This window comes from Lonchura striata, chromosome 2, assembly GCF_050655825.1.
Source record: "Lonchura striata isolate lonStrDom1 chromosome 2, ASM5065582v1, whole genome shotgun sequence".
Taxonomy (NCBI): domain Eukaryota; kingdom Metazoa; phylum Chordata; class Aves; order Passeriformes; family Estrildidae; genus Lonchura; species Lonchura striata.
Genome location: NC_140704.1, coordinates 129,089,212 through 129,117,169, shown reverse-complemented (window position 1 = coordinate 129,117,169; position 27,958 = coordinate 129,089,212). Strand labels below are relative to the sequence as shown.

Below are 27,958 nucleotides of genomic sequence, written 5' to 3'. Positions count from 1 at the left end.
CTATAGAGAACACAATGATTATATTAACCAAAAAATACAAGTTCCAATTCACTCTTACCTTTATCTTTCACTATTGTACTCCATGACTTGAAAAAAAATAAATATATTTTTAATGAAAGGTTCTTAGAATAGTGGAAGATAATAAAATTATCTGTACAACAGAAAATCAACTTCTGATAACTGTGATGACTATTATCTGCCACTGCCTCAACAAAGAACCAAGTATCAATTATCTAATATTACCCAACCCAAATAAAATTTTAAGATACTGTCAACTCCTTCAAAGTTTTTAAGTCCCTACTGTTTTCCAACAGTAGGAAATTCTTTTCCTTTTAACTTAGATTACTTTCTAAAAAAATATGAGGTTTCTGTGATGAGATTTCTGTAATCCACAGAATGTTAAAGGAAAACTTAGAAGACACCATGTGATTCATATTTTCTTTCACAACACAGCTTAAGTTCTTCAAAAGATAATGGAGGCCATGTCAAAATTTCCAGCAAGATTGTAGATAAAGATTGCAATGTCTAACCCTTAATAAAAATATTAAAAAACACATGACCTTTCCAGATAAAAATTTCTCATGGCAAGGCCATTGTGCAGAGTCTATTGTGGTATGTTCTTTTTATTTTCTTTGTATAATATGTTTATGATATTAGAGTACACCAAAAATAAGGAAGATGAAATATATGGTAAGAGCAAAATTAATCATATCTTATGCTTGAAGGCCAAAGACAGGCTATATATGAAATACAGCAGTACAAAAGGCAATTTAGTCTCAAGCAGTCTAAGAGAAATCCTGATTCTTTCTAAGTAATGCAGAACAACTGTATGTCTACCCTGAAATATATAATTCCTCAAGAATACCTGGTATTTGCTAAAAAGCTTCTGAGTTCCTGAACATATAGATTCATTTCTTAGTTAATTCCTCTGAACTTTGACACCCAGCTTGGTTCCAGACACTCGATTGCACTTGTAAAATATTTTGTCCAGATTTGAACAAATGCTAGAAAATTACCTAGCATTTTTTTAAATTATAGGACATGAAATGGAATAAGTGTGAAAATAAGACATACTTCATATGCCTAGTATCAATTTTCAATGATGATTCATTTTCTACACAACCTTCACTTGTTTTATGCTGCCTGTCAGCCTGCAGCAAGATCATGACAGTCAATGTAGAAATACCACAGTTTAGTCAGGCAAAACTATTATCCTTTGCTTTTTCAAACTAGTGAAGTTAAAATAATAAGCTTGGGGAAAATTGATAATGAGATTTGTAAAGGATTTAGTTTTGTTATTCTTTATGGGGTTTTCTTAATGTGTTCTCTAGAAAGTGTTTTGCTTCTTTTCTGCTACAGCCTGGACACTCAAACATAAATATAGACTTTCCCTCTGCCCAGAGAGAGAAGTCAAGGATAAAGGAAACAAAAGGAAGAGAGTTACAGTCTTTGCTATTCCGTGTCCTTCACATCAGGAAGAAAGGAAAGAAAATAAATAACAAAATTTGATGATAAGAAAATTTTTTTTACTCCTGCCACATGGATCTGCACAGCTCTGGTTGTTGACCCTTACATGAACTGGAACTGTACCCACCTAGCTACTACTCTTTTGTCTTTCCTTTATAAGAGTGAAATTGTCTCAACAAGACTTTGAGGAAACACTTCACACATGTCCCCGAGATGAAAGACAGAAAAAAATTCGCCAGAAATATTCCAGGTTCATACATAACCTTGGGAAGTGGATCTTTGGTTGTCTTTTGGTTGGCAGAGATGTGAAACTGGAGAAATCACTTTGTTTCTGTTGTCACCTATCAAGGAGTAATTTGGTCAGCAGTTGCAGTTATGCATGCAACTCCTGAGCAAGGCTGAGAGCACTTCCAAGAATAATGACAGCTCCATCAGCTGCTGCCCTTCTTCCTGGAAGAGTGTGAAACTGTTCAAAGGCTCTACCTTCTGCCAGTCCTCAAAATATACAAAGTTCACAAGTTGTTTCCTTCAGCTTGAGGAGGGCTGCCATATGTCAGAATAAATATTGGTTTTGTCAGCCAGCAAAATTCAAGTTGCATGATTCAGTGCATGAGCAGGGTGAAAACAGTCATATTTGCAGGCATGTGTTGAAAAGAAGTCATTATCAAATCCTCTTCCCATTTAAAAAATCAAAATAAAACAAAAATACAAACAAAAAAAAACCCAGAGAAAATGATGATTTACTTAAAGAATTATAGTCTTACACTTTGCAAATATAAAATTGACATCTTTGACTTGTCATTATTTCCAGTGCTAAGACGTATGTGTCAAATGTTAATGAGGTGAAATAAACTTTCTTGTATCAAGTGTGGCCCTTTTTTTTTGTGGTATTTAGTAGTATAGCTTCTCATGATAACTGTTACCTTCCACTCAGTTGTCTATTCTTACAAGAACAGAATAAAATATGTGGCAGATGAGAATATGTTATGGAATCATTATCACTGTGGTGTAACAAGTTACTTCATGTGAAAAGGAGAAAATATCTTACATGGAGTCTGTTGGGGATTACTCCTGCTTATATCTGCAAAACAGTAGAAAATGTACATCTAATATCAGGTAATTACCTTTGAGTGGATGACTGAACTAATCCCACTGTCTTCTGAGTTTCCAATTAAAAAAAATAGGCTTACCATGTCCTCCAGATATTATTTCAGAAAATACGGCTCATTGGAGGGTCTATAAAATATGACCTATTAAAAATACTGAAACAGTAGGGTTCCTATACTCTAGAGAAACCTGAAAGGACATTTATTAACAACCTTCAAATATGTAAAAAGTTTCTGCATAGAGGAAAATAGTAAACTGCTTCCCTATGGTTTTTTGGGGGTTGTAGAAAGACTAATTAGATAAATTGAAGCAGGGGAGATTTAGCTTTGATATTGGAAACAACAGTTTAATGATCTTCACATACTGAATATATCACATAAGAAAGCAGCAATTTAATCACTGGATGTTTTTAGGTATAGGTCTTTCATAAATCAGGAAATGTTTGATTATATTTCAGAGTCGATTAGCAATAAACAGTGAGACTGACATTCCTTAGAGCCAGAGATCAAGTAAATGGTCTTTAGAAACATCTTCCAACCTTATATTCTATTAACCAGAATTAATTATAAATCTAAAGCTATATGTTGTGCTCGATACATAGTCTGTAAATTGCTAATATTTCTGCATTTTTTTTGTGTGATTTACTTAAAAACGATCCTATATTATGCTAATCTATCAACAAACTGGAATTTGGACCAACAACAAGAACTACACCAGGACCCAAAATATTCTTGCCTTAATCTGAGGAAATCTAAGCACTTAGTGATTCTCCTAGTGCTGTCTACTGTGAGACCCAGGTGATGTCTGGAGAGTGAATTTTGATCTATATTGGGATGTCTTGATGCAATGGTGACTATATCAGTGACAGTGTCAGTAGTCTGTGACAGGATGCTTATTTAGAGATTTCTGTCCCCTACACAGAATTTAGAATTAGAGATTAGATTTTATGACCTTTTCTTTCAAAATTCTTAGGGATTTAAGCAGAGGCTGTATTTGAACAAAAAAAGCTCAAATTATAGTAGTTCTAATCTGTCCTACAAAACAGAGCTAAGTAAACACATTAAAAAATATTAGAAAAACCTTTTAAAAGTGGCATCCAGATTTTGTCTTTAAAATGGGGAGGTAATTTTATGTACAGATAAGTAATAAATTAATATTAATTAATTAAATTAATATTAATAAATTAACACTGAAAAAAAAAAACCCAAAAAAACCACAAACAAGCAAACAAAAAACAACCAAACAAACAACTGAATTAAATAAGAATTCCACAGAATTTTACTTCTTTCCTGTATTCTCTATAGTGTTTTATCCTAGTCACTCTCTGTTTAGACTGTGTTGCAGGGAAAATACATTGCTAAGTCACATTTTTTATATACATATAAATGCATGTAATAACAGTTTAGATTTTGGATGGCAATGATATAGATCTGAATTTTCTGAGGAAACTGGATCAAATCCTTTTTTGATTTGATGATGCTCACTGAGTATATAATTTTAATGTTTTGCCCATTTAACATCAAGCTGCTTCTGCAGCAAGGCCCTGACTTTTAGTGTACGCCTATACTCTCAGTAACCCAGTTTTCTTATTTTGCACATTATATATGGTTTGGGTTTTAATATTTTTAAAGTCCAAACTTATCAGATAGCGATAAATGCTGAAAGAGAGCCTCATATAATCCATGTATCTGTTAGATTCTAGTATCTGGGATAGACAAATATTTCCCTTCTCAAGATATACTACACTTCAGTGACCTTAGAAGATTTTGTGATTTGAAACAGAAACATGAGTTAGATGTTTTCTCTGTTCAGAGTACTTATTTACAGAGCTTCTCCTTACAAAATAAAAGATATAGTACCAATGCAGTCTTTACACTGGTAATTCTTTTTCAAAGAGTAGGCAAGGAAATCAGTTAATCAGCTGTTAGATTTTTTTGCCTTTCCTGGTTCTTTTAGAAATCTTAATTGCTCAAAGAACAAGAGTTTAATATTCTGCCTCAGTTCTTGAAACAACATTTTCTGTTTTCCCTCATCTTTTGCACTTGACCTTTGAGTTATTTCTGTATTTCAGAACTCCCAGTCACAGTCCTCAAAAATTAACCTGAATGTCTACTCTGTTCGGGCAGCAGCTCTACAGCCTAAAGGAACTTTTCAGGTTTGCCTGACAGACATTAGAAGGTCAGACTGATGTATTAAATATTTCTGAATGAATTATCCAATTTCACATTTCCCACTTCAAGGTAGTCATATATGCATTTATGTGACTGGAATATGGAGGACTAAGCATCTTTAAACATAATTTATATTTTTAGTATAGGAATTTACAAAAAAAAATTGAGGAATGCAAAAAAGTAGTATAGTTGAAGAGTGGCAGAGCAAGAGCAAGAAGAAATTATTTATATTGAATCTAAATTCTCTGTTTAATATGTCCTCCATTAAACATCTTAACACTTGATTGCACCTAAAAATTTCACTCTCTCCAATAAAAGAGATACACTTTCACAGTAAATTTAAAATAAACTCACCCAAACACATTGTCTTGTAAAGGCAATGTTCTTTCTGTGTTCTCAAAATGCTAACACAGAAATTAGTGAACTCAGGACAATCAAAAGCACCTGAGAAAGAGCAAGCATTCTTTTGTTCCTGACACAGTATGGAGTATCAGGAATGTTACAATACATTTTGGCTTCATCCTTCATCTCTGGCTTTCACAGTGCAAAGTAACTTATCTTAAGGAGAAGCGGGAGATTGAGATAGCTTTGTAGTTTCTGTGCCAGCCAGAAGTTTACACAGAATACTTCAATCTGCCTGCTTTATTCTGCATTGTCAAAGGCTTTTATGTTGAATTCTGCTGCCTGGCTCTTTGAAATAACCACACAACAGCAACTGTCTCTACACAGAAGATGAATGAACAAGTTGCTAAGCAGCCAGATATTTGCTCTCTGTGTTTCTCTGTCATATGCATCCACACACCTATTTACCTAATATTTCTTCTTTTATTTCCTATAATTTTAGATATATTTTATCTCCTATGACTTCTTGAGCGATTTTATCATAGTAGGTAATCTGTTTTGATTAATATGTATGACTGGTTTAGTACAATCCTATATTAGGCTAATCTATCAGAAAACTCTTGTCAGACTAATGATGTTATAACTCAGTGTAACAACAGCTGCTGACATAAGTGGTTTTGGCTGACTTGGTCTTTCTTGATATAATAATGTTAAATGATTGTAGATTGTAACTACATGATCTAACTTTATGGATTAGGATGTAAAAGAAATGTTGTACTAAACTGTCTTTTCTGACATATTTAGCTGAACATCTATTTCTCTCTGATTCTATACAGTAATTACTGCAAAAGAACAGGTTTAATTTTTTTCAAACACAAATTATTTTTATTAACAAAATATGCTTCAAAGCCAAAAAGGAAAAAATTGAGGACATACCCAATAGAGAAATCATATTTGTAATTGCTTATTTTATAGTTATCTTGAAAAAAAAGTAATTTTCCATATGTAATTTTCAACCAGATATATTTCACAAATAAAAGATTTTTTCCTTTTTTACCCATTTTCTGCTTCAAGAAAAAAAACACAAAACAAAAATTATGTTATCATACTTCTTTCTTGTATGCTATTATAGACACCGTTGGAAACAAATTGCAGTGGTCTCTACTTTATTTTTTTGTTTCTTCCCTTCCCTTCTTCACAAATTTTTCCAAATATGAAATAAAAATGAAAATCCATCTGACTTGCACACAAACCTTCTGAAACCTCTTTCGCAAAGACTGCTGCACATCAAACACCTATGTAAATTGCTGTTTCTTACAAGGCTGCATAAGGCAATCTTCAGCCTACAATATCCTTACTGAAAGTATAAATGCAAGAATAGTGCAGGAAAAGTTTTAATTGTGGATTTTCTTATTTCAGCTGGAATTCAGAAGTAATAGTAACTTCAATATTCCTGTTATCTATGACCTTGAGCTATTTCTGACTAAAGAGAATTAGATGAGTTTGAGCAATGTCCTCATGTAAGTACATGATTAAATTTATCTTGTTTTTCTCTCTTGAGATTCAAACATCAATACTTTGATATCACAGGTTCCAGACTGATCCAGCCTTATACAAGCGGTTAAGACAAATACTGATAATAAAAAGCACTTATCTTTTAGATAGAAGTTGGCATTGAAAAGATGAAGATACGTCTGTATTAACAAGTTCTGTGGTGTGATAGAAACAGACCACTAAAGCAGAAGACTCATTGCTCAGGGCCTGAAATCCACACTGCACATGTTTCACTACCCCTTGTGCATAGCAGTTTTTCTGGAGTATCTCTGGACCATTCTCAAAGACAGACTTCCAGTTACAGCTAGACTCCATCTTGATGCAGTTCCTTTGGTGAAGTTTCCTCCAAAAGGAATCCATACCTCAAGAGAACTCTGATTAAAATGAAATGGGCGAAGTAGAAAGAACTGCAAGTTTCATTTCCAAACTCTTTGCTGACCCAAATTAAATTGCTAATGCAAATGCAGTCTCCACACAACTGGTATTTTTTCTGGTTTCCTACATTTGCCTCCTCATTTGAAATTCTAGCTGGATAAAAGGACCCTGCAAACACTTTCTTTTTGGTGGACCTAGGTTTATTTAATTTATTTTTCTATTAAGAATTTGAGTGCTTCAGTCCTGAATGAATAGATTAAAGAATATAAATGCAAACAGATCACTTTGAAAAGATTACCAGGTGCACAGAGTAGGTTGCAGTCGTATTTTCACAGGGTTACTTAGAGGGTGATTTCCCTGTGAATGTCATGCACTGGAATAATCTTTCAAGCGATACAACAACAGAAACATCCAAGCTAAAAGAGCATATCATATCAGTGACCAGTGACCTATGAAAGTTAAAAATATACCGTAACTGCCTATATCATCTAAAACCTCCTTACTAAAGGGTATGCCAGATCCTTAAACTGCAGTAAAGAAGTCCATAGATATAAGTTTCCATGATGGATGGTGACTACGTGGAATCCTTTGTTAGAATAGCAATCAGTATTTTTAACATCCACAGCCTTTGCTCAGCTAAGTTTTCTTGAAAACCAGGATGTGAATGTATTTCAACATCTTGGGACTTGTCCATTTTTATTTTGTTTCCTATGTTTTTCATGAACTAATTCTATTCCTCTGAAATTTCACACTGAATTTTCAAAAAATATTCTGTATAACATATGCATTTAATTGCAAAATCATAACTTTGGGGTCATGATTATATTTGTTTGGTCACATTTTAAAGACAAAGAAATATCTAGGATAACTCTAGAATTGCTCTATTAGTGTATTAGTTTGTGGAAAATGTGGAACTCCCAAGGTATGGTAAGAGATTCAAGTTTCGGTTGAAAAAGTTCTGCTGATTGGCAGAGGAAATCACTGTCAGGAACTGCTATTGAGATCCTTATATGTCTCCCTAAAGGTGAGTCAAGTGAAGAAAATTTCTAGAGAAAAGTTGGAAAACCATGAATGAAACTATGAGTTTCTTCTTTTTTTATGATTCTTTATCTTGTCAGAATGAGAAAGGGGAAAATTATTCAAAGAAATCGTACTTCCTCTCAGCCATTATCTCTTCAGCCTTAATTATTTACAAAGAATAATGCTGGCAAATATTTTCTGCATTGAACTCCACTGGCACAAAAGGGAGACCAAGGCAAAATAAAGGAGTGCAGAAAACTGGTATATGGACTTAGATTTACATAGACTAGTTTTCACATATTCTAAACTGTATATAATTCTTATTTATTTTTTTTATACAGGTAGGTTTCTTTATATAACAGTAGGTTGTTAACATATCAGCAAGAGTTATAACTTTTAGCAGCACTAGCATTTTATTGATGAAATGAAACCTCTTCCCAGATGTACAATAAATGTCATTTTAACTAATCCTCTGCTGTTATTTATGCTGCTTACTCAAGTACTTACTCTTTGGACCATAATCAGATGGCAAAAGACATGGACTACTCAAAGTCAGTACCTGGTCTCTATTTTCACTGAAAGATGATAAGAGCTCATGTCCACTCACAGCAGCCAGGACTCACACAGGCCAAGTGGGACAGTGGCAAGTCAGGAAAACTTCATAAAATGGATCTTTTTGGGGTGTAACTGTGATTTCCTCTCTGCTTTTCAGTCTTAAACATGACTTTTTCTTTATAGTAAGTAGTACAGGCAAACAATAGTGATCCTGAAAATTTCCAAGGGGCTTGTCTGATCATTCTTAAATCTCTAGTGAATGATTCTCTGCAGCTCAGGAAAATAAACAATTTAGAATTTTCAAGAGTGAGAGTGAAAGGTTATGCCAAAGGAAAGTAATTCCAGAAGAATAACTATGACACCCTGAGCAAAAAAAGGAACTGTAAGTATAGATCCTTTCTCCCCCCAGGTAGCATTATATTCTTATTATTAGCATTTCATATTCTGTTGCATTGAACCAAAGGGGTTTCAGCTCTTTTAGGACAGGAATGGAACTTGATGCAGCAATGATTTTTCATTAAATTGAACTTAGAGTAGCTTATGGTGACTACCAACAAGGCATAGAGGGAGAATTAACTGAGGCCTTACTGTCATTGCATTGTTTGAGCCAAGCATTCACTGGAGCTCACTCAGGAGAAAACAAATAATATATTGGAATTATTTCATCCTAACCTGTCAAGCAGAAATAAATGCAGACATTGAATCTCAGGGAACCTTCAATAAAATATAGAGAGAGAGAAGTAAGCTCTAAACAGCATAACTTTCAGAAAAAACATATTGTCAGAGAACTAGTATATTTTAGAAAGCCAGGCCTGTTATAATTCCTCTGCTAGTTAGTGAAAGACAAATATTTGTATCCACAACCATTTAGGAGAGTCATAAAAGACCTAAATACTGGTAATAGCTTCTTATCCAACTGTTAGTGTTGCTAAAAATTATGACACTTTGAAAGACCAAGACAAATAAGATTTTCTCATTTCATTTTATGACTCTTGGGCTATCCTCCTTTAATGAGCTTCTCTGCTTCTCATTTCATTACTCCTAAGAGGTTGTCAATGTGGACAGAACAACCTATAATGGTAACTTGAGTGAGCTATCGGCTAAAAATGTAAACCAGGAAGTGTAAGTAGGCATCAAAATTTAGTACAACAGAAATATACATACTGAAAAAAATCTTTTACTAATTTTCTGGTAACAGAATGAAGGACAAGAGTAAAATGGACTCATTGTATGATGCACAATCACCAGGCAGTAGCACCACTACAGCGAAAAATAGAAAATATAAAAGCATAATACTCATAAACAACAGGAGAATTAAGTGTATTCATTTAATATGTTTTCAAATCACTTCTGTTGTGGTTTTGGGACTGGTAGAGTTTATTTAGCCAGGAATAAACAGCATAAGAGAGAATACCCAAGGAAAAGTCACAATGGTTAGAGCAGAGGATGAAAAGTGGTACTGAAGCTAAAATCTCACTTAAATAACTTGAAGAAGAGGGTACAGTTAAGCAATCTCAACAGAGAAGGTTTAGTACAAATTTATATAATGTAAATAAATGCTTTGTTGAGATAGCCAGGCTCTGACAAAGCACAAACAGAAATATCAAGCTAAGAACTCGTGGAGCACTTCACATCTGAACTACCCCAGGATTCTATTGATAGCACTTGGAGAGGAATCTCAACCACTAGAAAGCAATACTAAAGTGAATGGTCTTGCAGGGTTAACACAAAACCACTGAGCTGGCACAGGGATCATCTGTTGTATACCTTAAAAATATGCAGAAAGCTTAAAGTATTTTTTCAGTTAAAGAATTATCCAAGAAATTATAGACTAGGTGTTGTCTTTAGTATGAAATTTAAGTTTATGCTTGGGGAAGGAGATTGACATCATATTCCTCTGTAAAGTGACATAGTCATAAGCTATAGAGCTGCAGGAATGGAAATACTCTCCAGTAATTTAATTTGTACTAGAAGTTAAGTAAGAAAGAGAGTTCTTAGTTCTGTAGACTATCTTAGGGATATTAGGAAAAAAATATTCTCCAATGAATTATTGGGCAGTGGAGGGAAGTGGTTGAGTCACCATTCCTGGAGGTATTTGTGTAGATGTGGCAGCTGGGGACCTGGTTTAGTGCTGGACTTGACAGTGTTAGGTTAATGGTTGAATCTGATGATTTTAAAGGTCTTTTCCAACCTAAATTATTTTGTGATGCAATTGACCTGAATCAGTGGAGAGAACACTTCTTCAGAAGTCTCTCCAAAACCAGATTATTATATTACGTCAGAAAATATATCTGCCCTTGCCACAGCATTATGTTAATTAATCCTTTTATTCTAACCAACCTGAAAAAAGAATAGTAAAGAAATTTCATGCTGTAGAGAACTTGTTTATACCTGTTCTTCTCTGATAAGGGTTCACTCAGCAGGCTACAAGTATAAGACTACAAAGTAGCGGTAAAAAAACTGAACAAACTTAAACCTAAATCAAAACCAAACACATAACAACCACAACATCTACAAAACCATTGCTATGCCTAATCTTGCATGAGAATTGTAATTAAGAGTTAGTTAACCTGCTCTGCAAATTCATTTGGTATCAGTCTATGTGTATACTTCTCTTACTGCGTTGCTGAATGGGGCTCCTAGGCAGTATTGTACAGAATCATAAACCATCTTTCTGTAAGAGCTGAAAGAAGAGGAAGAAAGTCATGAAAAATAAAAAAACAGAGAAAATATAGGCTCTGCTCATGGTACCTGACTACAGATTCCTTAAATCTAACTCACAAATCAAATTTGCGATTTGAGGAAAATGCAAAAGGGGAAAAAATAACACCTCAGCCAGTCTGGCAATAACATTGAAAGGAATTGGAAAATACTTATCAGTTTGAAATATATTTAATATCATTTGGTGCAGAAAAGTGAAAGGGAAGTCATCAATCTTCCCACATTTTGCAGGAAAAGCAACATTTAACATTTACAATCACTACAGCTTTGAGGAGAAAATATAAACTGCAATATAGTACTAAATATCTTGTGCTTCAAAACAAACTAACTTCAAATAGATCTGTATTTCTGTCTTCACATACTCGGCAAACCACAGATCAGATCCGAAATGCAGGCTTAGTCATAAGTACACAGAGCCACAAGAAAACTACACAGTGATCTCTGCATTTACAGAGATGCTTAACAAAAAGGAAGATAAATTGACCAATTGTTATCAAGCTTATTATTTTAATTTCCTGTATTTTTATTTATATCATACATTCAAATATTTTGTTTTTTATCACAGCAAAAAATGAATCATATACTAAAAGATATTTGATGAAATTACTTGAACTGAATTGTTATAACTTTAAATGTTGAGAATTTTAAATGCAAATGAAAACATTAATACACTCTATTCAAATAACATAATTTTAAGATAATATCTGATTCTGCTGAAAATTTGGAGCAACATAATATATTCAAATTCAATAAATTCAGAGCAGCTTCAGATTTCAAGGCATAGATGACAAATCTGTTGGTTTGAATTTTGCTAGGTTTGGAGGTTTTGTTGTTTTAAATAATTTCCATCTGGTTAGAAATTTGCATCTAGTTATTTCAGTGAAAGTGTTTAAAACATCTCATATATGCTGAATAGATCAGTAATATGAGTCTTTGTTTTGGAAGTTCTAATAGTCAATAATATAAATAAACAGACTGGTCCTGGGGACATGCACATGGGTAATATTCAAATAAAATTCAATATATGTTTTAAATGCTGAGTAGGAGGCAAAAAGGCACATTTAATTAATGTTTCTAATAATTTTATAACATATCTTTAGTTGTCTTTTCTTTATTCTTTCATTGCACACCCAAATGTTAGTGAAATGTGCACATGAACTGTGAAATCTGAATATTCTATAGTGAATTTCAAAAAGCAGTATTATTGAATATTATGTATTAATACTTCCTTTTTAAATAATTGTGTTTATAATTAGATATATATTTATAAATGAACAATTACACATTTTTATATATTATATGTATATTCATTTTTAATTATAATTATATATTTTATCATATATAAAATATTATTGTTACATTGACATTAATATCAGGACGTTCTTTCACACAAAACTTTAAATAGGAAACATTTACAACAGTTGAGATGTCCCTCAAAAAAAAAAAACATCATGTAACTTCCTAATTGAGAGACTTCTATGGTAAGATTTTGTAAATGAATTATTCTTAAAGCAAAATACACACCATGCAGTTTCACAGAGCAAGTACTTTGCGTCCCCTACAAAATTAATTACCACTTCTAGATCTCCCCTTAGAGGTACACCCCAGCAGGGTAGTTCCAAATCTGGCTGTTCCTCCTCTTCCTGCCTCCTCCTTCAATCCAGGCTCAACCAGAACTCATTTATTTTCCCATCCTCGGGGAGGGGAGTGGTGGAAATCCTCATCCCCAGACCAAAGCTTAGATCCCACCACATACTCTGGTCTTACCCCGAGCAGTGGATGCAGCTTATCTGTGAGTCTATGCTGCCCAAATAATCTGTGTACCAACTAGGTTTCACTGAAGACATTGTCCATAGTTGGAAAGGGGGGCAAAAAAGAGATCAGGAATATTTTGATTTTATTAACTACTTTGTTCTTTATCAGTTGTTCTCTGAATGCTAGTTATCATACAGTCCTTACCGATTTTGTCAATTAGACATAATCTTTCCATATTTGAGATAAATTTATCAATATCAAGGATGATGAATGTTGATGATACCAACTTTTTGGTATAGAGAATTAGATGTCTACTATGAAAGGAATAGAAAATTCATTCCTTCAACTCTTTTTTTTTATCAACAACCTAATTTGAAGCGTTGTTTTCATTTATGTGAACTGTTGCTACCATTTAATATGGAATAAATATGGAAGTTTAAATGTGGGGTTTTTTTGAGTTAGAAGATATTTTTTAAGTCAAGCTGATTTTGATTCACATCTGAAACACTCTAATATACACAGATGTAATGTAAAGATTAGGTAGAGATATTATTCCAGAGATCTTTCTGTAAAAAATAATATAAATTAAAAAAAAAGTGGATTCATAACATTTTAATAAAACTTGGCATTATTCCATACATTATATTAATGCTTTGGCATAATGGTTATAATATCTTTTACATAATATGATCAAATTATATTAAAATGAAATAGATAAGCAAATGCATTCCAAAAAAGGGCCAGAAATATTAAATCATGTCATCATTAAAACAGTAATAAAAGCATTCATACATTAAATTGTGTAAAATAAAAAAAATTGATGCTCTTATTGTCTAGATGTGTTTGCCATGAATTTTAACAATATTGTGATGGTTGCAAAAAATACGAACTATTTGTATAGCCTACCCTTGCTTTTACAATTCATAGTTTCTAATGAAAAATAAATTGTTCTTTCTGACATTTTTCTGAATCACATTATTAATATCAGTTTCCTACTCTGTTTTTGAACCATATGACTTTTAATAGGTGGGTTCTGACACTAGGCAACAAAGACAATGAAATATCACTGTATTTTCCAGATGCTTTTGTAAGAAAACACAAGACAATACCTTTCAGAATAAAAACTGACTTGTTCATTAATTATTCAGGAAAAAGTGAATCACACCAACATTGATTAACTTAGGCCTATTGTGTGTTGGTCATCTGAGCATCTTGGTAAACTCTGGCATATTGATCTTGCTAAGCCTTTGCTGTTGCTGTGTCATCTCTATAAATATCTAAATCTTTCTATTCTATTACAGTTGTACAGCTATAACCTTCGTTTTAAAGATCTTCTGAGTTTCTCTTTACTACCTTTCCTTATGCTTTAATATTAAACACTATTCATATTGTTTTTAGTGTGCCACAAACCATCAAAAATAGTATTTTTTTCTTATCAAAAGACTATCTGCAGAAGGATTCAGCCTAAAAAGAAAACTGAATAACAGAAGTCACAAGATATATTTTCTTGAGAATCCTGGCCAGAAACTTATCAAAATGGAATGAAGATAAAGGAAAATTATTGAGATGATTAGTCATATCCCTGATAACGTTTCTCTTTGTATATAGCATTAGCTATTCCCACACAATAACTTACTCAGTACTTCACAAATAGTTGATTGTTTGGATTTCTTTATTCCACAGCAATGAAGGAGAACATTGGTTGAGATGGTTCATGTAATTGCTCTGTAATTATCAGAGCAATGAAAATATCTACCTGCTTTTGGTCTTTGCTTTTGTAAGAAATCATATCCCAGCATGTATGAGTCATGGTTTTATTGGCCTTGTTTGGCTATATTAGATGTTCTGAAAATTTCTCTGATTCTTCCTTGTATGTGCTCCTGTTCAGTCCTTCCAGAAAATAAACCTCCTTGCTGATTCCAAAGTCTCAGCATAGCAACTTTATGAACTTCTTCAGAATTAAAAAAGTTCAAATCTATTTCTCCTCAACATTAAAAATCCAATAAATATTTTTGGTTTAAATAAAACTCTTGATTTGTAATCAAAATTTATCTTTGACATTTTTAAAGCATTTAAGGAGAGCCTAGATTTTTTTTTTAATTGTAATTAAGTAAAATATGCCACTTAAAAAATACTATTGAAAAGTTATCCTTCTTTTAGTAGGTCTTTTTAGGGGGCAAGTTGTCAAACCCAGCATTTTCAGCTGCTTTTATCAGTCTGTTTTCTGAAGAAGAAACCAAGCCATAAACAATAGGTTTTTTGAGAGGGCTAAAACACAAGGTTGTAGAAAAAGCAAGCCAAAGAGAACAAGCACATTTGGATGTGATCATGAAGTAATTTACTAGGATTTGAAAGTGCTTCACCTAGTGGTTACAAGCTCTTTGTCACCTCAAGGGCAGACAAGACCTCGTTGTAACATTTTAACTTTAATATTGATAGCATCACTCTCGGTTTTACTGATTGCCCACTTGATGTTACAATCACCTCGTTTCTTTTAGAGTTTCTTTAGTGAGGATAGTGACCTACTGCCATTCTACTGTACTGTGTACAATTTATGTGACACCAAAATGCCTCCAGGTTCAATGTGCACTATTGAGAGTAAAATAAATTATTCCCCTAAGTTTTCTTTTGACTGTTTAATAACACAGGATAAGTTTGAAAGGAGAAAAAAATGCCCAGAACACAAAAGTGGAATCAATTATATCTTATTTCATTTGGAATTCAGTTTGGAAGAATATATATTTGGATGGGAACATCCATTCTTTGACTAGTGAAAAACTGATTTATCAAGAAAATACAGACAATAAAACTAAACACAAGTAAAAAAATATTAAATGAAATATCAAGGTATATTTACCTTAATGTTTTTAGATTTTTTCCCATATCAAATTATTTCAAACACTATTTCAAGTAAATGTAATTTTTATATAAGTTAAAAAAAAAAAAAAAAAAAAAAACAACAAACCGCAGAGAAATGCTTTTATATTTTCTGTTAATGATTACATGATGAAAATAATCTCACAGAAATACCAGGGCTGGAATAGATCTTTGGAGATACCTATTCAACTTCCAAATTTGATTTTCATGAAATTTGGAATAGAAGTTCTAAAAAGCTTTTACCAATACTTAATGGTATCAGAAGTAAATGAAGGCAAAATAGTACATTATGGAAATGCCCAAAGCTTAAAAAAGGTCAAAAACTAAAAATTTGACAAAATTGTCCTTGACAATTCACTGGGATTATAATAGAAAAGAGACAGACCATTATCCAACTCTTGGCTTTTAGCTGGGGGAAGGGGGTGTTTTCTGGGGTTTTGTGGTTTGTTGTTTGTTGGTTTTTTTTTAATTTTCACTTGGTTTGGGTTTTTGTTGTTGTGTTTTGTTGGCTTGAGGGTTTTTTTGTTTTAATTTACTATAGTAAGATACACCATTAAACTCCTGAAATATTTGATTTCTTGGGCATCAATTAGATGTGCATGTGGTAGGTCGGCAAGAAGGACAAAATGGATTAAAAAGAATGGGTGTGGGATTGGATAGGGACACAAAAGGCCATGACAATCTGCATCAATCCCGTGTAACCACAGAGCAAATATTCATTTGATTCTTAGCCAATGCAGTTTTTACATCATCCGTCAAATCACAGAGGCAGGTGAGCCAATGTTTGCATTTCAGCTATAGTGACTGGAGTAGGGGGTTAAATTCACTCCTATTTCATTTGTTTTCAACAAAACATACTGCTTGAGCAAGTAATTTTTTTGTTTGCCTATTTTGTTTCACAACTGTTTGCATCAGTTTTGTGTGCATCATTCCTGTGGGTACAACAGAGAGAATAGCAAGCAATCAGCCAAGTAACTAAGTTAATTGCATTTAAGAAAAAAAACTACATATGTGCAGGATATTTTTTTTTTCTTTTAAGATTGACTTACAAAGCTAAAAGAATATCCTAGTTGAGAAAAAGAAATAAAAAGTGTTTTTCCTGTATCTTATTGAAAACACAGTCTTCTTGTGAAGTTGAAGTATCATGTTCTCAGGTTTCAGATGATTCTTTTCCCTAGGTATTCTTAATGAACTTAAACAAGACATTGACATGCCAGAATATTTAAAAACCCACACTTTCTTTAGGCTTGCTCTTAGGGTATGTTTTATGGATCAGATTTTCTTTCAGGGCTCATGGAATTTGTTGGCTTCATTATATATTAAGCTTAAACACTTTTTTGGTTTTTTGCTAAGTAATTGCAATTTACTTCTTTTTTTTTTTTTTTTCCCAATATATGGCATAGGGCCAGATTTATGAAGTTATTCCCAAATTACCTGCGGCTGAGATAACTTTCACTCTGAGATGTCATACTTTAAATAAAATCAGCCTTAAGGATTAAAATTGATGCTGAAAAACCTTTAAAATTCTTCATGATTAAAGTATATTTTTAAGATTTTTAAAATTTTATTAACATTGTGTCCTTCTAAATTTCCGACTTAGTGTATAGACCTTATTCTCTGGCTATAATTATTCTGTGAGCCTAAGACTATCAAAATATTTATTCACTGCCCTCTTGGTTTCATGAAAAATCTAATGTAGTTTTAAGAGGAAGTACATTCAGAAATTAACATTTTTGTTTAAATTGTCATCAAAAAAGGCATCTGGTAGTAATGCTCAGACTTAATGACAGCCTCCAGACTGTGGTTCCAATCATTTCCATAAGTTGCTGCGGTCAAATTCAGAAGGCAAATTTGGAAATTGCTCAGTAATCATCAAATTGAATCATAGAATTGCAGAATTGTTCAGACTGGAAAAGACCTTTAAGATCACTGAGTCCAAACATTAACCTACCACTGTCATATCCACCACTTCACCGTGTCTCTAGGTTCCTGAAATGCCTAGGCTTACAAAATTCACACCAGGACATGACCTAAGGGGAATGCAAATTTCCAGTTACATTGTTTCTTTTAATGATTTGGGGAAAAGTTAAAGTCTGAAAATAGCTCTGAGTAAACATTGCTGTTATTTGCTGCAGCCAATTTCATTGTGGCTGCACAGGGCATTTAACTGCTGAGTTTATTATAAAATTTCAGAAAAGATCTGCAAAAATCCAAAAACTTACAAATTCTCAGGCAATTTTTTTTCTTGAGCTTTAGACTTATGGATATTTAAACCTTACACATATTGCTTGGTAAGACATGAAAGTTTGTTTTCAGCCTGAAGGCACTTGACTCATGATTGCAGTCCTTCCCAGTCCTTTCCTGTTGTTTGCATTAGGAAGTTAAGTTTTGGACGAATACTGAAATGCACAGTATCACATTGGGGCAAATTAACTATGATCCTCCATATTTTTCAGCTAATTATTAACAAAATATTCCATATTTAAAAATATAAAAGCACTGAGGCTTCTTAGTTTTTCAAATATTGACATTATTTACCATCAGCCTTGGGGAAGTTCTAAGCCCAAGTTTTAAAATATATTCTCCTGAATTCTTATGTATAAAATCAAGATCAACAGCTATTCTGGCACAATTTGTGGTTGTTGTTGTTGTTGTTTTTGTTTTATTGGCAAAAGAAAAGGGAAACAGCACACAGGTATAAGGATTAGTAGATTAATGTATTTTAATGACTGTGTACTCAGATGGAAAATGTTCTTTTTGGAACTAACTCATTCCTGGTGGATCACTCAAAGTTCATGCAGCAATTAACATTAATTATTTCAAACATATGCTGAAAACTTTTTAACAGCAAAGTTAATTATTGAATGCAAAAGCAATACACTGATGTAATAAATACAAGAAAACTCAAATCTAAGGGGAATGGTGCCAGAAACTAGAAGAAGGAACTGTGATACATTCCTTTAATAAGTGCTAATGCAACATCACTTTCAGACATCTTTGCCCAGCTCTAGCATCTCACAAAACTAATTTGGGATAATATGCCTGTAGAGAAAATACCTAACTTGCTATGAATGTCCCATTCTTCTCTGACTCTTGAGACTAATATCTGACACAAAAGACATCAGAAACCTTTTCACAGATTCCTCCTTGGTATTCACATTAAGTTAGAAGAAACAGATTTCAAGTAATAAGTTGTTCTTCAAAATGAAGATTAAGTTATTCATACTAATTGTTTTTCTCAAATTTCTGCTGCGTCTTTTGAAGTACTATATTGCTGAGAAAACTTTTGGTTCTTTCCTTCATAACAGAAGATCCAAACGAAAATATTTGATTATAAATAAGTTATAGGTAACCTTTCAACAGTTGCTATTAAAATTATTATGTTTCAGTGATGCCACCTTTTTTTTTTCTCTCTACTTTTTTTTAAATTATCAAACAAAAAGAAATAATTCTAAAAACAGAGAGGTAAATATTAAGCAGAAATTTCTCACAAGAACCTCTAACTTACATAACTATATTTTCCTTATATTGTAAAGTTTAACCATGTAGGAGTAATTTGTTCTGAGTGATATCCTCAGTTTTTTGTCTTTTAAATGTTTCAGCTGTTTTCCAATAGTCATAATGATTTTGAAATTTTCAAATATTTTAGAGTTTGTTGTCATGCAAACAATTTATTGTTAGTCTTTAAAATAGATGATTCTGTTCCAAGAAGGCTCAGAAAAGATTTTCATTTTGGTTTTAATATGCTATAATAAATGTATGACTTTCAAGGAAGAGGTGTAATTAATTTTGCAACAGTATTTTATTTTTAGCAAATGCAATGTAGTGCAATGAATACAATGTAGACACTTTATTTTGCTCTTGTTTTCCGTTCACTCTTACAAAAGAATTAACTAGTAGAACACTGATTTTCAAAGAAATTCTGCATGCTCAGAAACTTTTTTGGCCTGTGCTCTTTCTTCATGCAAAAAATTAGTACCAGAAAACCTGAAACAAAGCTCAGAAAATTCAGTTCTTCAGTGGATTCAAAGATATTAAACTGTGAAATTACTAATATAAAGATTTAGTAATAGTGTGGATTTCATTATGTTTAGCCGTGAAGCAGAGTCTTCTCCTATTCCTTTAATAATTATAAAGAGTAATGAAGATAATAATTGGCTTGAATTTACTTGAAAATTGAGACAATAATTGCATATTTATCCAGATATTGAGAGGAGCAAGTTTGAAGTGGAAGTTGCAGCATCAGATTCCAAGACAATCTGATGAAAAGGGTCCTGTAAAAAGGCACTGAAAAGAAAGGAGAAAGGGGGAAGAGTAAACAGAAACACAATCAGCAATGAAGATGAAATAAATTCTCCTGTCTGTCTGTGTCCAAGCAAACAAATTGGCACGGTCTGTCAGAAGGACTGTTGAGAGCAGTGCAGCAGAAACCATGTCATAGCACACGTTGTTTGACAGCAAAAGTAAACAGAGCTGGTATCGACTTTGGGAGAGCTTGTAGTGCAAGAGCCTCCCTGAAGAGCATGGAGAGGAAGTAGACTTTCCCAAAAGATAAAAAATGTTCGATATTTGGTATTTTTCTACTTCTAGAAAGCTGACATAAAATTTTGGGTGTGACTAGGAGGAAACAGATCAGAAGCAGCCCAGACTGGCATATTATTTTATGGGGCTAGTTTTGATATTGTCATAATAACTTCCTTCAGGGTGGGATTTCACAGAACAGGCTTCTTTCCATGTTCCATTTAGGAAATACAAGTATCTTGTCAGGACAGCTCCTGAGAGCTATTACTACAGAATCTGGGTTTGGCTAGCTTAACTTTCAGCAGGTTCCAAATACTTTGCTTAGTATACAACCAATTGTCCTCAATTGTCTACTTAGATCATAGGCAGCAGGTTGCTTAAGGGATGATCAATATAGCTTTAATTTTATTGCTTTTTCATTATATTTCTTAATATGATGTTGATTTAATATTCTGATTTTAAATAGAAATGTAATTTGCATTGATACCATCCTGTTATCTTGTCAATGTAACATGATCTCCAAATCCCTATATCAGAAACCTTTAGATTAGCACCTTATTGGATCTCCATATTGTTGGGTTTCTTACTGACATCCTTTTAACATTGTCTTTTTACAATATCTCATAGCATAGTTGCATTGAAATAAATTTCCATCAGTTTGACATGACTGTCTCCCTGGACCTGTACTGACACTTAAATGGAGAATTACTGTTGCTATTTTGCATAGAAAAAAAATGCTGCACTCAAAAAACATTTTTTTTCTCAATACAATGATCCATTTTAATAATTGCTTTCAATTTAATGTCTTTCTTTTTTCTCTTTTTTCCCCCTTTTTCACTTGCTACAGTAAAACTAAAAAAAAAGCCATAAAACACAAGTAAAATTTCATCTCTGCTTATCTGAAAAGGCTTCATATATTGAAATTTATCTAATTTTAAAAAAAAGAAAAATAAATTTAAAATGCACAGTTAGTTACAACTGAGATATAAAACTACTAAGAAAGATATATTAAGAACTCTATCAAAACTTTGGCGTTCCATTTTCATATTTTAACATGACCACATTTCTTTTACTTTCATAATCCAAGCTAAAACCAAGATCATGAAACATTTATTAAGGGAAGATAATTGGAGTAAAAAGATTATTGGAGTAGTAAGATTATTTTAATATCTTGATGTTTGTTGTTAAGATTCTTTTCATTAGTAACTCTGAGATAAAAATTGGCAACTAACAAAATGTGTCAATGGCTCTGAGTTTGAAAGTACTGTCTAAACATAAGGCTCAGGTTATCAGCAAGAACTAGGTGACATTAAAAAATAGGAATAAAATGACATTTAATAGTGCAAAATAAAAACTATATCTCTGTAAAGGTCAATGAGGAGGTGTTATAAACCTTAAGCTCATCACTGAATATAAAATCTGCCTATGTGATGTGATAATGAAAAAAACCCCCAGGGCTGTATCAGGGCATCTATTTCAAATACAAAAAAATATTAGTACCATTATACAGTATACAGGAATACAGGACTATATTTTTGTTGCTAATATTCAGAGAGATTAATTCTAGCTGGAAGATTATCATTACCAGGAATATTTCCATGAAGGAGATGAAGTGTCCATCATAAAATGAGAGCAAAACAATGGGAACCTTCTAAGTGCTTGCAGAGAATATAGTTTTCTCATCAAGTTTCAAAGAGAAAGAAATTATCTCTTTTCAGGGAGAAGAAACATTTCACTTAGAGGACAATGATAACACAAGAACAAAGATATGTTTGCTGGCTATAAACATGGTTAGGCTGCTCCAAGAAACTGTCTACCTAACTAAACTTCTGATCTTACAAACAAAAAGAAAGACCTTTCTTTCTGTGAAGAAATTTTAAGAGCAGATGATAATGTAGATAAATGTGTATATATACCAAAACACATCACAGATGTGTGGTGTTACTGTGTGACTTTTCCAGCCTGTGAGACAACGAGCCAGGAGGAAGGTCATGTAGGTCAGTGCAGTGATGTCTGTGCTGCAGTGTATGATCCAGAGCTGTGAGGACCTGTGTTTCCTGGAGGTTAGAGACACAGTCCTGGATCCTGAGTGTCACTGGGTTCCTCAACAATGTGTTTTTTAGGTCTACTTCCACTATTCTTAAATGGTTATAGGTATACATTTGAATACAGAATATCTTGCCAAGGATTCTTGCTTTCCCAAATTGCACTGGTTTGTTATGATTTGTTGCAGCCATTGCCAGTGCTCCCAATTTTCCTGTTCATGTAACTTCTGGACATGTCCAGCAGACTGGGTGTGTTCTTTGTCTATATATTTCCTTAAGCACACCAAAACTACTCTGTTCTTTGTAACAGGTTTGTACCATATTTCATCTGCTCTGTTACAGCAAAAAGTCAAGGTTCATCAGATCATGCTGAAAGCTATCCTAACTTCAAGTAACTCATGCTAACTGCCACAGCAGCAGGGCCAGGAAACACAGCTAGGATTAGCCTTGAGACTAAAATTATTATTATATGATTTCTCTCAGAGACCCTCTGCTCACCAGAAGAGTGACTGGGCAAAGGTCTCTTAACATGACTAAGAACCTCTTCTCCCAGGTCCTTAATGTGAACCTGCTTTTCACAGATCTTTACCAGTTTTAGTGTGAATACCCACAGACTGTCACATAAGCCAGAATCAATCTCTGTGTTTTCTAGTGTTGGTCAGGTGCCATCAAAAGAGAATAAAATAGGAAATTATGAAAAAGCAATTGAAAATTGTGAAGAGTATTTAATGGATAATGGATGATAGCAGTTATTCTCTTTGTTTATGAGCACAGCCAGTTTGGTTGAGGTCAATGCTTGTGTTATTTCCTGTTGCTTATCCATTTATAAGTGAAAAATTCAGAAGAATCTCCCTTTGACACCAGCTGACATATGTGCTTTAATGCAAACTGATGTGAAGTGCCTCAACAATACCAGGTGACTTAGTCATGGTCCACATTTTATGCCTGTCTGCTTCTATTCATCAGAAACATGACGCTGTATTTTAAGTGATAGTCCAGGAGCACTTTTTCAATAATATAAATTTAAACTTAAATAGATAGGTTAAGGGGAGGTCAAGGTTAGCTGATGAAACATAGAAGTATTTTTCATAAATAATATACACACTGGAATGCATCTACAACTTACAAAGACTATTTTAAGCAGTCAAACCGACGGGCATATTTAAATGAAAACCTAAACAATTCAGAGCTTTAAAACATTAGTCAAGTCTCCTTAAACCATGCTGCTGTAACTGTTTGAAGTAGCCTCAGAACTTTAGAATTAAGTGAGCTGACACTTCAGGATAACATTGATTTAACACATATTGGCCCAGGTGAACTAATATTGGTCAGAAAGTGGCTTTTACAAAGGTAAGTCTAAGTTGTTTCTCTAATTTTGGCATGCATTACAATCACTATTCTGCAAAGTTTTAGTTACAGTATCTGCAACTTATCATTCCAAGGATCATGTTATTGCAAAATAGATAGTTCAGAGACCATGAATGGAAAATATCATGCTGGTTAGCTCTGGATATTATTTTGTAGCTTAAGATCAATACATTTGTGAGAATTTTTGACAGATGAAGGTGTCATTATTATAAGAGTATAATCAATATAATTAAATTATTTATACTCTATATAATTATGATTACCTTATTTATGCTTCCCAACAGAAATTATAGTAGAAGCTCCAAGCAGGAAGGCTTTTCAGGATTATTGACTTTAGCTATCCTTGAGATCAGAGGATTTTGGAAAAGGGAGTGTCTGGTAATGGCAAAAAATGTTGTAAGACTGTAGAGTAAATTGTCAAAAGGAAAAGAAACATATTAAATTTTCAGTCCTGAAATAAGCACATTTTCTTTTTTGTGAAAAATAACCATTGAAATGGAGCAACATGCTGAATTACATGCTAAAAGATATATTGAGACCGAGGTAAATAACTTTTTGTCAAAATATGTCTCAATTTTTTTGACATAGGATTCTATTTCCAACAATTTTGCCAATTATTAGAGGGAGTATTAAAGCACAAAAATTCCAAAGCAAGCAACAGCAAAAAGCAAGTTTGACTCCCCTGAGTACATGCTCTGGTCATTTCAGTTTACCCACTATCAACAAAAATCCACAAAAATCAAAATTAAACCTCACTCTTCTTGTTCTTATTTATCTTTCTGCTTTGTGCTTCAAATGAGGAGTTGGGTGGTCATAATTCTCCCTTTGATCTTTACATCTCTGAATAGAATAGGTCAACTTCAGCTGGACCACAAAGAAATTCTTTGTGATGGAGGATGAAAAGACAAGTTTGACACCAAGCATAGCCCAAAGCAATGTATTTTTGGTACTTTAGTATAAGTACATATACTTTTAGATTCTCCTCTAATTCTATGGAAGAATGCTTTTAAAATAATTTTGCAGAGATGAAGAGCAGGTCTGAAACAGGAAATCATATTTTATAAAGCCCTGTCATGCATAGAGGGGTGTTTGGATCCCCCTGACTCATATTGCTGTAACAATGTGTCAGCTTGTTGTCAATTCAGCTTTAAGTCAAACCTTTAGAGGTCAGGGAGGGTCTACAAACCCCATACCTTTTAAATATGGCTCTATGTGAATATCAATACTTGATATGTGCATATCTGTACAAATACACCAAGGACTGAAAACAGTATAGAACTGTGAAAAATGTTGGTTCCACTTCTCTGATCAAATATTTATGAAAGGGATGCTGTGCAACTATTTATTGTCTGGCACACTGTTTGCATATACCTTAATACTCTGTAGGTATTCTGCTAGAGGAAGCAGCATATCTACATATTCAAATATTTGCTCTTAATAAAACTATTATGTATGGAGACTGGTGTTTTACAGGGGGGTTACTTTTTATAAATTGTCTAAAATAGAGGTGGATTACTGAATGAGCTTGCAATTAGTGCTTTTTGACCTGAATTATGCTTACAAATCAACCAACAGGAAGGTGAGGAGGTAGGCTAAGGGCATTAATTGATTACAGTGTCACAGTAGCATGTTAGCTCACACTGAAGTGGGTTTAGTATGTTGTTTTAAATGGCAAAGGAGATAGAAACAAACAAGCAAAGATCAAATCCAACCTGCTATAAGATATTCTCTTGATAATAATTTTTTTTTAATGGGATGGCCTTTAGGAAAATTTTAATTTTTTTACCCACATCTAGTCTTCCTGCTGAGAACAAAATTCTTCTCTTTGTGGTTCAAGATGAGATTATTCTTTTGGTCTTTTGCACAACAAAGATCAGATTATCTCACAAGTAATAAAGTAGTAACAAAAATAACCAGACACACACATGATTTTAGAGTTAATCCTTACCATCTATTGAAATAAGATTATGTATAAATAAAACATCTTGATTTCATAAAGGTTTTTTATTAGGGCTTATTTATTATCTTTTCCCATATTGTAATAGTATTATCAACACACTAGTTAATAACACATTTTGAAGTGAAAGGGGGGAAAAACCTACCAAATTTTAATTAATTCTTTTTCTGCTCTAGTTTTAGTGACTACAGAGTTTAAAGGATGGAGACAGAGCAAAAGGGAAACAAACTGCTGCAGTCAACAGAGAGACAGGAATCACATGAAGATACAACTCTAGTTCACACCATTCTGTCAGCAAGTGTCACTTGTTACAGGTGTGGCACGTAGAAGATGAGGTACAATAACCACCACAGAAAATAAGGTGATTAGCCAGTTATCTAAGACTAGATTCTTCTTCTACATTCTCTTTTTAAACCTGATGTTGACCTCAGTTGTCCTACGTTAATGGAAAAAGCCTAGTGTCGAGAGCTGGCTAAACTCATTCTTTACTATCATTCTTAGCATACATCCATGCTATAATTCGATTATGCAAATGGATAATTATGCACTAATATTATACATGTATTATAATGGCATTCAAATTGTATCATTAATAATTAAGAGATTGCTATATATTTAATAAAGGTCATGTTTTCAACTATTAATTAAATGTGAAATGTTGATTTGCAGATTAAAGGGTGTAGAATCCCTTCTCAAAGCCCAGTAGTTGTCACATACTCTAATTCTTATTCTTTTCAAACATCAAATCCTCTTATGTGTCTCTTTCTCTAATGGCCAGAAAGACATCCTACCTACATTGGTTATTCTTACTTCCAATATTTTTTCTGAATTTAGTAGTTGAAATTAGAAGCACATTTCTTTGACAGTTTTTCTTAGTTTTCTAACTAATTGAGTTACAATGTTGAAATTTCTTCATAGGTACATAAAGACAATTTCCTATAAATTAGGACCTTGGTAATAGGAATGGGTACCATGCTACAAGATAATGAACCTGCTAATACATAGCTTCCCAAAATACGTAATAACTTTTACATCATGCAGTTTCTGGTAAAGAATTCCTCACATTGGTTTCTTCTACAAAGCACAAAGATTTTTTTAAACAAACATAACTACAAAGTGGATTTAACCCACATGAAGTCATGAATGAAATTAGTTTAAGTGAAACTCATGTAAACCAAGAGAATATATCATCTTCACTATATCATTTATGCAAGAACTAACAACTTTTCACATCAGGTATGATCCTCAATATGATTTCTATAGTACAGACTTACTTCAGTTGCCAAAGCATCAGCACCTGTTGCTACTTGAAACACAAGTTGTACCAGAGACTCTGCACAGGATCAGCAAAAACAACCTACAATCTACAAATTACCTTTGCTACTTAGTACAGCACAGCAGCTGGAGGACAGGCATGATGCTCTGGAACATAATGGTATTAGGTGACTTTATTTAGGCAAATTAATTGACACTTCTATCACTGCACAAACTTCTGAAACCAAGATGCATTATTTAAGCTTGAAAGCTGCCATATAAAAATGAATACTACACTAGAATTTTTGTTCAAGCAACAATGTTGATTTTATTATTTTTGTGTCCTCATGCAAACATAGCATTTGATTACGACTCTTCAATTCTAACTTTAATAAGTAATTCAGTTTTATTTTTTAAACATGTTCTGTCATCAAAGGCCCCCAGACAGTAATAATTAGCATTGACTCCATGATTCACAGAACACTGATCAATCACTTTGTTATACTAATTAAGAAACCCATCTCCCTTACAGACAGTCACAATACAGGTGGACCCAAATGGTCCTTCAATCCAAACACCATCACCATTGGCCAACTAAGAAATCACCCTTTAGTGATTTCTTTGGTAAACAAATCTCCATAACACATACACATGTTCACAACAGGTGCAGCAAGTGAAGATAATTGTTTACCATTCTTTTCTCTGACCTTCTCACAGCCTTTCCCAGGATGATGCCTGGGAAAGTTGTGTTGCTCTCTGTGGCCAGAGAGCTGCTACCACAATGCTGGATATTATTATTAGTGTATTATCCACATAATGAATTCCATGTCTTTCTATGTTGTTGTATCCTGTTTTCCTTTTATTATGAA

At 33.2% G+C, this 27,958-nt stretch overlaps 1 long non-coding RNA gene across 2 annotated transcripts in view; it reads left to right on the top strand.

The window, feature by feature from the left end:
- Window positions 1–26,537, top strand: part of LOC110481794 (uncharacterized) — a 48,669-nt gene extending 22,132 nt beyond the window's left edge. Inside the window, exon 3 of one of the 2 annotated variants that reach the window (XR_002467312.4) lies at window positions 26,012–26,537. This is a non-coding gene — a long non-coding RNA (uncharacterized LOC110481794). Of the gene's footprint in view, window positions 1–1,359; window positions 2,334–26,011 lie in introns of those variants that run through there. The other variant, XR_002467311.3, reaches the window with a different exon arrangement.
- Window positions 26,538–27,958: the final 1,421 nt, after the last annotated feature.